General features: G+C 36.5%; 1 protein-coding gene across 12 annotated transcripts in view; it reads right to left on the reverse strand.

The window, feature by feature from the left end:
• Window positions 1–13,434, reverse strand: part of YTHDF3 (YTH N6-methyladenosine RNA binding protein F3) — a 41,623-nt gene that overhangs the window by 3,458 nt on the left and 24,731 nt on the right. The window lies entirely within an intron of this gene.

Raw genomic sequence — 13,434 nt, forward strand, 5'->3', positions numbered from 1 at the left:
CTTCTAACCCCTTCCAGCAAGGGGGCAGAGTCTTTAAGGCAAAAGCTATCTTTTTCTCCTTTAAAACAAAAAAAAAAAATCTTCAAATACTAATTTAAGTAATTAGTTAAAACTGATTTACTATTATCAATATAAACCTCAGTGGGATTACCACAAACCAATTTAAAATAAACACATCCAAACAAAGACCTAGTTTGGGAGATTACAGGTCCTTTCCACAGCCCTATTTTCCCATGGAATTTTGTTTAGGTAAGACAATTACTGTAATGCCTTTCAAGCCCTTCCAATGAGTTTTTAATGGCGTGGTATCAAACAGACTAAAAAGTACTCTGAAGCAATGTGAAAACTAATGGCTAAGGTAGGGTCAAGGAGGAAAGGAAAAGCACTGCATTATATCTTGTTAAAATTGCATTAAAATAAGTTTTCAGGGTGAATTAAAAAAAAAAAAAGACTTTTCAACCACAAGCTTCCTCTATTACATACTCATATTCAGCATAACTTTTCACATCAAGAATATTAATTACTTTTAAGAAAGCAGAAACCCCCTTGAACAAAAGTTAAACTGAGTGATGTTTTCATGATGTTCATTAACCAAACACTCACCTATAACACTTATCTTTGAAAAAAGGATGACTAGCACTGTGCACTCCTATCAAGTGAATGCATTATGTGGTCTGTGCCATCTGTTTTAATGTGCAGTTCACTAGTTCTCAAACTTTAGCAAGCATCAGAATCATTTGGATGGCTTGTGGAAACACTGACCAAGGGGCCTCAAAGGTGAGTGCGCAGTTCTCTAATACTGCTGGTTTAAGGACCACTCTTTGAAAGCCACTCATGTCTAACAAAGACTCTCTATTTTCGTCTTTTTTTTTTAGGGCCGCCCCACAACATATGGAAGTTCCCAGGCTAGAGGTCGAATTGGAGCCATAGCTGCTGGCCTACGCCACAGCTCATGGCCACAATGGACCCTTAACCCACTGAGCAAGGCCAGGAAGCTAACCTGTGTCCTCATGGATACTAGTTGAGTTCATTACCGCTGAGTCACAAAGGAAACTCTGAAGACTCTCTACCTTTGGTTTCACTGTTTACATTTTATTTTTTCATAAGTGATACATGTTCTATAATAAATATGTATATACTTTGAAAATGGTCGAATTAATATCCCATCCTCTGTGAATATCCCATGAGAAAACTGTATTTTAAATTCCAAGGAAAACTTCAAGTTCTTTGTTACTAAATTCCTTTTTCACTTTATATATTCCTAGAACTTGAATAACAGTACAGAAGGCTAACAACCAAAGGCCCTAGTATTCAATAATTATAAATAAATCATTGCATAGACCCATAAGCATCAGTGGGATATTCTAAAGTTAAAGAATAAAACAAAAATGAAAACAGTCACAGAGCCAGCTAATTAATCATGTTTCAAAAGGATAAGCAAAAACAAAAATCCAACAACATAAACAGAGGAAAAAAAGACAAAAGAAATTTGGAACCAGGAAGCTGTAGTCTAATTTTATAAAGGCCTGAAAGCTTTTAAAAAACCAGTCTAAACATAAGGGAAGTTTAGTTCTCAGCTGAAGGAAACAGATTTGTGTAAGAAATGTTGCAACCCGCTTTAATTAGCTGGATATAAAACACAGTATTACAGATGAAGCAAGAAGAGGTACAGCTCACTGCTCATTCTTCCTCATAAAATGGCTGATCAAAACTAGAGAAATCAGTAACTCCATGAAGAGTCCCAAAACTACAAAAAAAAAAAAAAAAAAAAAAAAAGGCTGGAGTTCCCGTCTTGGCGCAGTGGTTAACGAATCCGACTAGGAATCATGAGGTTGCGGGTTTGATCCCTGCCCTTGCTCAGTGGGTTAACGATCCAGCGTTGCCTGAGCGGTGGTGTAGGTTGCAGATGCGGCTCGGATCCTGCGTCGCTGTGGCTCTGGTGTAGGCCGGAGGCTATGTCTCTGATTAGAGCCCTAACCTGGGAACCTCCATATGCTGCGGGAGAGGCCCTAAAAAAGGCAAAAAGACAAAAAAAAAGGGAACTACTACTAAACAGTAAATTAGACAAAGAGAGGTTTAATCTAGGGAGGTGATCAGGCACATGAATGAGGGTCATGTGTTATTTAAATAAAGTTAGAGATGCTGCTCCAGTTCAAGCTATAATCAACTAGGCCATCTTTACCTGAATCAATAAAATATGTAGATTACAACTATGTACATAATGCAGAACTTCTAACTCAGTGGACAGGAAAAGAGGAAAAAATTTAAGACTCAATTAACCAAACAGGACAGAAAAGGGGGGAAAGAGGAGCTTGAAAGACTTATATTAGAAAGCACAAAATGTAAAATGGGAGAAATACACATTTATATCAAGCAATCAAAAATGTAGGTTTATCAATGAAAACACAAAACAAACCAAATTTAAAGTGATTTCTAAGGAAAAATCATTGGCAGAGATAAAATGCTCACTATATACCAAGAAACATTTTTTAGAAAAAGCTGTAGCAGTATTAAACTAAAAATGCAACTTTACATATATTAAAAGTTGTCAGGGAGTTCCTGTTGTGGCACAGTGGAAATGAATCTGACTAGTACTGTTTGATCCTTGGCCTCACTCAGTGGGTTAAGGATCCAGCGTTGCTGTGAGCTGTGGTGTAAGCTGGCAGCTTTAGCTCTGATTCAACTCCTAGCCTGGGAACTTCCATATGCCACAAGTTCGGCCTTAAAAAGCAAAAAAAAAACAAAAAAAAACAAAAAAAAACAAACCAGTTGTCAGACTTACAAAGAAATCCTGACTTGTTCCTAATTATAGCAGGAGAAATTAACACCTCTCTTAGTAACTGGTAAAGCACATAAGTTAGTGAAAATAAAGGTTGAATACACAGAAAACTGAACCAAAGAACTACAGGGCACACAATGAACAACCACAAAAAGGAATTATAGGCCAGATCAGAAAACAAATCTAAATACCAAAGAGTCAGTATCATACTTTCTGACACCAATTTTAACAGCAAAATAGATAACAACAAAAAGAATCTTACCCACATTTGGAAATTGTAAAACACATTTCTAAAAGTCTCCCCAAAAATCACAACAAAAATTCATAAATCTAAGTCCTCCAAAAAACACTGAAATCTACATGCATCATAACAAAAATTAAATGTAAAAAGCCTAAGAGAAGAAAACCCAAAAGCTGGTGTTTTAGAGGTAAAAAAACAAACAAAAAAGAGCTCACAATAGAAAAATCCCTGGATTTTTAAAAATCAGTATAGAAGGACTGAATTTTAAAAAAGAAATGGAGGTCCTGCTGTGGCACAGCGGGTTAAGGCTCTCATGTTGTCTCTGGCAGCTCAGATTCGAAGGGAGGGAGGGAAGGATGGAGGGAGGAAGGAAGACATGAAGACTGACATTGCTTTAAAAATTAACATACTATTAATGCCAAAATGCAAAAAAAGCTTAAGACAAAACAGACAGCTTCCTAAAAATATAATTTACCGAATTCTTTACCAAAACAAACCCAAAGATAAAAAGAAAACTTGAAGAGACTTAGAACTAAGGAAATTTAACGAACAAATAAAAATGTATTCCAAACAAAAAACTACCAGGTTCATGTGGTTTTACAAGGATCTTTGATTAACTGTCCCAGAATTGCTAATTCTAAACATTCAGCGACTGTTCCCAAAGACTAGAAAAAGAGGGAATATTTCCTGATGTACTTTGAAGTTAGAAATACTTTGACACTGGAGTTCCCGTCGTGGCGCAGTGGTTAACGAATCCGACTAGGAACCATGAGGTTGAGGGTTCGATCCCTGGCCTTGCTCAGTGGGTTAACGATCCGGCGTTGCTGTGAGCGTTGCTGTGAGCCGTGGTGTAGGTTGCAGACGTGGCTCGGATCCCGCGTTGCTGTGGCTCTGGCGTAGGCCGGTGGCTACAGCTCCAATTCGACCCCTAGCCTGGGAACCTCCATATGCCGCAAGAGCGGACCAAGAAATGGCAAAAAAAAAAAAAAAAAAAAAAAAAAAAAAAAGAAATACTTTGACACTAACTTCAGAAAAGCATGAGAAAACTAAGAGTCCAGTCTCACTTGTCACAAAAGGATCTCTTCAGGCTATTTTGATGGTAATGGAGTGTACAGAGGAGCAAAAGTGAGATCAGGAAAGCCAGCAAGAGGGTTAGCAGGATCATTATTCAGGACAATAATAATTTTTACCCCAGAATGAAAGATGTACAGCTACTGAAAAGTGCTTGGATTCAGGATATACTTTGAAAGCACAGCCAACAAGACTTAGGGATAGACTGATTAGAAATGGGGTGTAAAAGAGAAGTATTGCAAAACAGACCATTATCACTGTGGTAAACAACTGGAAGGACAGTGGTGCCTTCTACAAAGAGGGAGAAGGTTTGGGGCCAGCAAAGAAAGAGGAGTCATATTAAACTTAACAAGTTAGTAAACAACGAAGTGAGGATGTCAAACAGGCAACTGGATACATAAGTCTAGACAGAAGGAAAGGTGCGAGATGGGTATACAAATTCCAAGTCCTCAGCACGGTGAATGTCTATCAACAAAACTCAAGTCCTCCTAAGGTCTATGGCATCGTCAGTACCTCTGCTTTAGACAAAAAAACAGAAACACCTACATTTTTATGTGTGTGCATGTGAATGTGTGTATATATATATAGATATATATGTATATTTTTGGCTGCACCTGAAGCACATAGAAGTTCCCAGGCCGGGATCGAACCCACGCCACAGCTGTAACCTGTGCCAAACTGTGGCAATGCCAGATCCTTAACCAGCTGCACCACAAGGGAACTTCCTCCACACTTATATTAACAAGGTCTAGAATAGTGCCTGATACTGTCAATATTCAATAAATATTTGAATATGATGAAAAATCTATGGACATTCTCTCAGCTAGACCCCTAGGAACATGAGACTAAGAAATGATGCTATCAATGATACAATGAACTTCTAGTGCTGTTATAAAACCAGGTACATATCACACAGCTGACATCATAATTACACATCCTGGTGTGTTGTCTGGAAGTAACACCAGGGAAAGGAACCTGAATTAGCCTCCAGCGACAGTCCAGCAGATAGCACTTAGGACATGTATACTCTTTAGGATACAAACTCTCCAAAGTGACTCACAGAACTCAATTTTTACTCTTACACAGAACTTAATGTTTGCTTTTAATAATGACTAACAATTCAAAAACAAACTGCAGAGGAATCCTCCCTCCCTCTCTTTCCCAGTAACAAAGCTAGGTCTCAATCAGGCAGATGCAGAGATTTGAGGGCTTCAGAGTCTCTGGCACAGGGATTCTTCCTAACTCACAGCTGAGCAAAAGCACTGGAGATCTTAAGGCCAAGATCTAGAACATGGCCTGTGGAGATGAACTCCAGGAAGAAGTTTACTTGCCAACCCATGTCTTTTTGACACAGCTTAACAGGTGAGCTAAGAAGTTCCTTACCTTTAAGGGTAAGAAAGAGCTAAAAATAGAATTTTCTTCAGTGTCCTCAGAAGTGCCATCAGCTTGCCCTTTAACATTATAGGTAAATGAGCCCAAATGAACCACAAGGGAAAAAGTAACTTTGTATCCAAGAAGGCACACTATCAAGAAAGAAAATGATATTAAGCACTCAGAACACAAGTACAATAAAATGAAGTACTGAAGGAATCAGCGAACAACTGAAAAAGGAAAAAACAGAAAAAGCAAGCAAGGAGGCACTTGGATCCAAATGCAACAAAACCCTTTTTTCTAACTCTAGCTTAGAAATCTGTTTTTCGAATTGAAAATTTCAATAGATGACCTAAAGGGGGAAATGATCACTGCCTTTTTTGGGGAGTGGAACATTAAGTCCAAGAATTATCTTACACTACAGACCAAAAAAAGGGGGCGAGAAATCATGAAGAAAAATTAGAGAACTCAAGGACAGATCCAAACCAAAATGAACATTCCAGGAGAAGGGAAAATTTAAAAATGGAAGAATTAAATAAATAAGTATATAACCACAAAAAATTTCTCAAATTCTGATACTCCTTGTTGCATGAGGTGGGGCATCATTTTCCTCCTCTAGAGTGTGGGCTGCACACACTAACTGGCTTCTAAGAATAGAGTATGCAAAGGTTAATAAAAAAGGACATTTACACTGAAGAAGCCTAGCAGATACCTTAACCACATAAACAAACTTAACAGCACCAGTAAGCAGTTATATAAGATCAGATGAGGACACAGCACTCATGGAGTATTCTTCCCAATACCCCATAATCTCAGTCTAATGAGAAAGCAACATTGAGGACACCAGCCAGTAGTCTTCAAAAATGTGAAAGCCACAAGAGACAAGAGAAACCGCCATAGCTTGAAGAAGAATAAGACATGACAACTAAATGCAAAGCTGATGTTCCAGGAGTTCCCGTCGTGGTGCAGTGGTTAACGAATCCGACTAGGAACCATGAGGTTGCGGGTTTGGTCCCTGCCCTTGCTCAGTGGGTTAATGATCTGGCGTTGCCGTGAGCTGTGGTGTAGGTTGCAGATGCGGCTCGGATCCTGCATTGCTGTGGCTCTGGCGTAGGCTAGTGGCTGCAGCTCTGATTCGACCCCTAGCCTGGGAACCTCCATATGCCGCAGGAGCGGCCCAAAGAAATAGCAAAAAAAGACAAAAAAAAAAAACAAAAAAAAAAGACATAAAAAAAAATTAAATAAAAAAAGCTGATGTTCCAGATCTTGAACACAAAAAGACATTAGTGGGAAAATAAGAAATCCAAAGAGTTCTATAGCTTAGCCAACAGTAGTATATCAATGTTAATTCCTTAGTTTGGATAAATGTACCATAATTTTGCAGCATGTTAGGAGAAACTAAATAAAGGATATATAAAGATTTCCCATATTATCTTTCTGTAAACTGAATGAAGTCTGAAAACAATCATAATGAAAAATTATAAAATTACTACCTTCAAAAATCATACGGCTGCATAAATATGAAACACATACACATTCTACAGGATACTGTTATTTTAATGACTGCTCTGCTTTTCTTTTTATTGTTTATGAGGACGAGAGTGTTAAATTCCATTAAAACCAGTGAACTATCAGACTATATTTTTAAATTAAAAGAAGGTGTGACTGATGATCATTGTACAACTATAAATGTAATAAATTCACTGAGTAATCAACAACAAAAGGTGCACATTATCTCAAGACAAAGCTTATAGATGAACAATGACTAAAACTGAAATACACAGTAGATTCAATTCTTCAGGAAAATTAACGACTTAGCAGGAGTGAATTCTGCATAGGTTGACTGACAAAATGGAAAAAGTTGGGCTGTAGAGTAGAGTAAGGGCAGTAAGAGATGGATAATTCAAAAGCCTGGAGTTCCCATCATGGCACAGTGGAAACGAATCTGACTAGATCCATGAGGACGCAGATTCAATCCCTGGCCTCAATCAGTGGGTTAAGGAAATGGCACTGTGGGCTGTGGTATAGGTCGCAGAGGTGGCTCAGATCCTGCGTGGCTGTGGCTTTGGTGTAAGGTGGCAGCTATAGTTCTGACTGGACCCCTAGCCTCCATATGCCACAGGTGCGGCCCTAAAGAGATTAAACAAACAAAAAACCAAAGTCTGTAATGTCCAGAGCCATTAGATAATAAGTTTTTGACGTACACTGTCCCAACAACATGACGGATCCTTTTGCATCAAGAGTAAAAGACAAAGAATGTAAAGGAAACAGACCAATTCTGCAATGTAAAATAAATTCAAAATGAAAAAAATCACTAAGGGAAAGGACAATAATTATGCTTTGAAGATTCTGCTTTTGAAAGTCAATTCTTCAAATTTTTTAAACTTATGTTTTCATTTAAGTGAGACACTAATATTCCTGACCTTCTGCATGGCTACTCTGTAATAACTACTTAGGAAGATTCCAGTGGCCACTTTTATATTTGTAAAATAGTACATCAGGCTTAAGAAAAGAACAGATGCAGTCTAATAATAAAAACTACCCATCTGTACCAAAGACCAAATAACCTCAAAGTGTATTATAAAATGGAAGGGCTAGAAGGACGTTCAAGTAGTGAAAAATGGTGGAAAACAGTCATAACATGTTAGTTTAAGTGGTTCAAGTGAGGGTAAAACCTGGTTCTAAGACTCAGGACTAATCCATGCTTTTGAGTTGTGATTTAGTTTTGGCAAAATAACACCATTCAGCACACTAGATTAAATTTTTTGTTTATGTGTAGTCTTCAGAGTTTTCACTTGATTTGATGTTTAAATGATACTATACAAGTAATAAAATTACAAGAAAGAAGCATAAAGATCAAAAAGAAATAAATCAGTCTATTACTTTATTGGCTGCACCCACGACACACAGACATTCTCAAGCCAGGGATCAAACTTGTGCCACAGCCAACAACCCAAGCCACTGCACAGACATCGCCAGATCCTTAACCCAGGGCACCACGAGAGAACTCCCTGGACATTTCTATAAGTAGAAAACAACTGGGAAAACTGAAAATAGAAATTACATTTACAGTGGCAGTAAAAAAAAATACATAAAATATTTAGCAATAAATTTAGTAAGAGACATGCGAGTCCTCCTCAACAGTGAAAACTACAAAATTTTACTGAGAGAAATTATGTTGGTCTCCAAGAACTCTGAGTTCTACAAAGAAAGGGCTGTTTAAGTGGTAACTTTTTATATTGATCTACTGCATGAGTAAGGGAACATAGTTAAGAAAAGAACGTTCGGGATCTAAACATATGGTGATAAAGGTTGACTAGAATAAAGATATATAAGCTAGAATTCTTGTGGTGGGAGGGGGAGACTTATCTGGGACCTGGTAGCAAGCCAGCAGAAGAATCAATATGCAACCCTACTTTGCAGCTGAGATTCTGAACTCTTTACAATAAAATGAAAATAATTAGTACATCTCAGATTGTCATTCATAAGTGGAACTGTCCACCTGTAGCTTTTTAATTCCTAGGTCTTTTACTGTATATCCTACAATCTATTTTCCATTCCTGTATGTCATTTCAAATGCAAAAGATAGCACATCAAATGTTTAAGATACTAGATTTGAAACATCTTTCAAAAATTCAAAGTTTTTTTTCTGCCAAGAAACACTGACGTCAGTTTCACTCAGAAATTAGAGCACAATATAGCTATTACAGTTCTAAATTAAGAAAATGCATGTCAAACTTTAAAGATAAACTAGTAAACAGGAAAGATAATTGAGTAAGTTACTTCCTGAAGTTTAAGATACGTCATATTCAGTTGAAGTTAAACACACACACACACACATTCCTGAAGAACAGTCACCTGTAAACAGTCACCTGTAGATGTCTGCAGGGAACTGTTCCAGGAACCCCTGGATATCAAAATCCAAGGATGCTCAAGTCCCTTACAGTGGACCTCTCTACCCACAGGTTCCATAACTACAGGTTCGCATCCACAGCTGTTATCATGCATTTACTACTAAAGAAAAATAACTGAAATACCATTCAACTTAAGTATGACTGTTCACATCAAAATAGACATGAAAGAAATCTCTCCCAAAGATCTATGATTAACTCAATAAACTACAGACAATTCATTTCCTAAAAACACATAAAATTCTTTATCATTGGAACTTAACACAGAAACTCTTAACTCCCCTATAGGGTAACAGAATTAACCTGAGGGGGAAAAATCAATGTTATAAAATGTTAAGTGAAGTACCTTCTTTCCCATTTCTGGTTTATAAAGAATATTTATCAAGTTCCGAATAAAGTATTACTGCAATAAAAACAGAATCATCTTGACTATTCAAAATATCACTGTCGATCACATAATTACTCATTTAAATAAATATGTAATATATGTTTAATTCTATCAACTGTAAAACATCCTGAGCCAAAAACTATTTTCCAGAGAGAAATATCCTTTAAATTTTACAGTAGAGATCAAAGGATAAGCAAGATTTTATATACTGGGGAGTTCCTGTTGTAGCTCAGTGGGTTAAGGATCCAGTATTGCCACAAGCCATGACGTTAGGCTGCAGGATATTTCTGATGTGGCTTGGATCTGGTGTTGCTGTGGCTGTGGTGTAGGCCTCAGCTGTAGCTCAGATTTAACCCCTCGCCTGGGAACTTCCATATGCCACAAGTGTGTCTGTAAAGAAAAAAAAAAGGTTTTATATACTGAATTTGTTTCTGTTTATCATAATCAACTCACCAACTAACTAAAACCACAGAACAGTTTACCCATAGGTAATCAAATAGAGACTTCAAACTATTACTGATCTTGAGAACTATAATTTGATTAATGGGAAAGCATTAAACTAAATGTTCCACTTGAGAAAAAGAAGTATTACCAGGAAAATCCTTATTGTTGCACAGATATGACCACTGTTGAAGTAATGTCTTGTATATTAACACAAATATGGTTACTCTGAGACAGACCTAAGATCATCTTATCTCAGAATCAAAAATTATTCCAACTGTGAAGAAAATTTTATCAGCAACTAAAATTTACTCTTTGGAAATACCTAATGATAAAAATAGCAAGCATGACTAAAAAATTCAAATTATTTAATAGAGATTTTATTACAATTATGCCTTGCTTCCATATAAGCTATAGGGTCTCTAAGGAAATAGGTAAATGCCTTATTTTGGAAGTTTATCTCAAAATTCTAAGTACTTGAAAATACTAAATATTCCTATATAGAATTAAAAGACATATTAAACTAAAAATCTAACTTCAGACTGTTTTCTGATCAATAGGGATTTATAAGACTATAGCCAAAGTGAAATGACTCACATTCATCTAAATAGTCAAAAGTAGAGTCTATAGCTATGTAGACTGTTTGAATTTATACTGAACAAATGCACTCAGGACATTATTAGTTTTTTGTTTTATTTTCCAGTTAAACTAGCTTTATCATGGGAAGTAATACATACAATTGCAAATTGAAGTAAAAAAGTAAAGCTCCCCTATCTTCCTCTATTCCTTTTTATTTCAAGTTCCTCTGAAAAGCTACCACTATAACTTTGACTTATTAATATACAAATTTCTTAATTTATCAATTCAGACAATATCAATTTCCACTGCATATGAGCAATTTATCACAGTGAATGATATATATACACATATTTTGTTTGTTTTTGATTTTGCTTTTTTAGGGCTGCACCTGCAGCATATGGAAGTTTCCAGGCTAGGGGTCAAATCAGAGCCATAGTTGCCAGCCTACGCCACAGCCACAGCAATGCAGGATCTGAGCCACATCTGCGACCTACACCCCAGCCCACAGCAACACTGGATCCTTAACCCACTGAGTGAGGCCAGGGATGGAACCTGCACCCTCATGGATGCCAGTTGGATTTGCTTCCGCTGAGCCACGACAGGACTCCCAATGAACGTTATATTCTACTTCTCTTCCCTCTCCCTGCAAGAGAACTCACTATTTTTAGTTCTAGTGGCTGTCCTAATAACTTTAAACTGTTAGATATGTCCTCTTTAACAATTACCTGTTACTTTCAAAATGATGGGAAAATTAGTACAATTATTTACTTTTCCTCAAACCTTTCCTTCCCCCACTCCATCTCATAATACTCTGTTGTAACTACAATTAAATCTTTTATATACTATTGTCCATTTCTACAAATGTAAAACCAATGAGCAGCTTTTATTATGTAACTTGAATATCAAGCATATAGTTCCTAAATAAAGTACAGTAATTAAATCAATAAATAAAAATTCTATAACATTCAAATCTTCCAAAAGCAAAAAAAGATTCTTCAAAGCATTTACTCATTTAACAAATGTTTACTAAGTGCCTGCCATGTGCCAAGCACTAGGTGCTATGGATTGCTCAAAGAACAAAAACAAAGAACAAAACAAGTTCTGCTCTGCTCTCATAGACCATCTCCAAGGTCAGTGCTTCCCAATCAAGAGCTCATACTGTCAGGCTTCAAAATCCACAGTGTGGAGTTACTGCTGTGGTGCAGTGGGTTAAGAATCTGACTGCAGTGGTTCTAGCTGCTACAGAGGCTCAGGTTTGATCCCTGGCCTTGCACAGTGGGTTAAGGATTTGGAGTTATAGCAGCTGCAACAAAAACTTCCCTATGTCACAGGTGTAGAAAAAAAACAAAAACAAAAACAAACAAACAAAAAAACCCAAAACAAAACAAAGACTACAGTGTCATTTAATAGACATAGTAAAGAGATGCTTACAATCCTGAGAGCACAAGGAAGACCTGTCTGACTCAAAATGCATAGAGTCCTTTCTGATATTTGTTCTAGTATAATCAGCTACCAGGTGTTACTATCTTTTGGAATTCCTTTTTCATTCTGCTGAAACACCTCTTCAAGTTTCTCATAAAGGCTATGTAGCTAAGCTCTTATACACCTGAAATGTTTCTTTTGCATGCCCTCCACTGATACCTGACACATCTTCAAGAACATAATTCATATGCTGCTTTCCCTATACAACATAAGATTTAAATGAATGTCCAAAGTTTATGAATGAGATCATTCTAATAGTCCAATTCTTCTTCCTTTGTAGCTTATTTGTAGGTTATCTGTTTTTTGCTTAGAAAGCTTGTCTCTTTATCTTTTTTTTTTTTTTTAAAATAATCCTGCTGGATACTCAGTGACTCCACTCATTCTAAAACATGTATCTTTCGGCTCTTGAAATTTTTCTTTAATCATTCTTTCCGCCAACTGTTTTTCTTCCTCTTTTTTAAAAAATTCCTTTAGAGATAGCAGACCTTTCTATCACATCTTTCACTCCTCATATTTTTCATCTCTATTGCTCCACATCTGGAAATATCTTTGATTTGAAATTCCAAATAATCAACTGGACTTAAAAAATTAACACTTTACTAATCCACTTGCTTAAAAACTTTTTTTTAAAATTTTTTGACCATCATGTTTTTCACTTCCAAGAACATTTATTTTCTGGTTTTCTTTTTACATTATGAATCCTAACAAATCAAATTTTTGCTTATAAATTATCTTCTTTCTGAATTATCTATTTCTTTTACAAAGTTTGTCTTTTTGTGTGTCAAGCTGGATTTTAAACAAGTATACCAAAATTATGGGTTCAAATCTAAAGAGTGAAGAACTATACAAATACTATGATAGCTGACACGGATTTTTCCTGCAGTGTCAAGTTTCACAGCTACCTCTCACTCTAAAATAGCCTGACTTCCCAAAATTTATATCACCAGACAAAAATTTATATAACCCTATATTTATAGGGTGCTATGCTGGCAAAGCAAGCTGGGGAGTTCCTCCATTGCCAAAATAACCAGGAAAAAAAAAAAAAAGATCCAGCAACGACAAGATGGAATTAGCTTTTCAAAGTTCTTGTCTACTATCACAAGTAGGCTCAAGATCATAAAGACAAACATGAACACAGTAAGAAGAGAGACATGAAAGCTACAGTAATCAC

The sequence above is a fragment of the Sus scrofa genome, chromosome 4, assembly GCF_054392235.1.
Source record: "Sus scrofa isolate SSC_HxYL_T2T_F1_AM1 chromosome 4, Sscrofa_HxYL_maternal_Yorkshire_Landrace_v2.0, whole genome shotgun sequence".
In the NCBI taxonomy this organism is placed as follows: Eukaryota; Metazoa; Chordata; class Mammalia; order Artiodactyla; family Suidae; genus Sus; species Sus scrofa.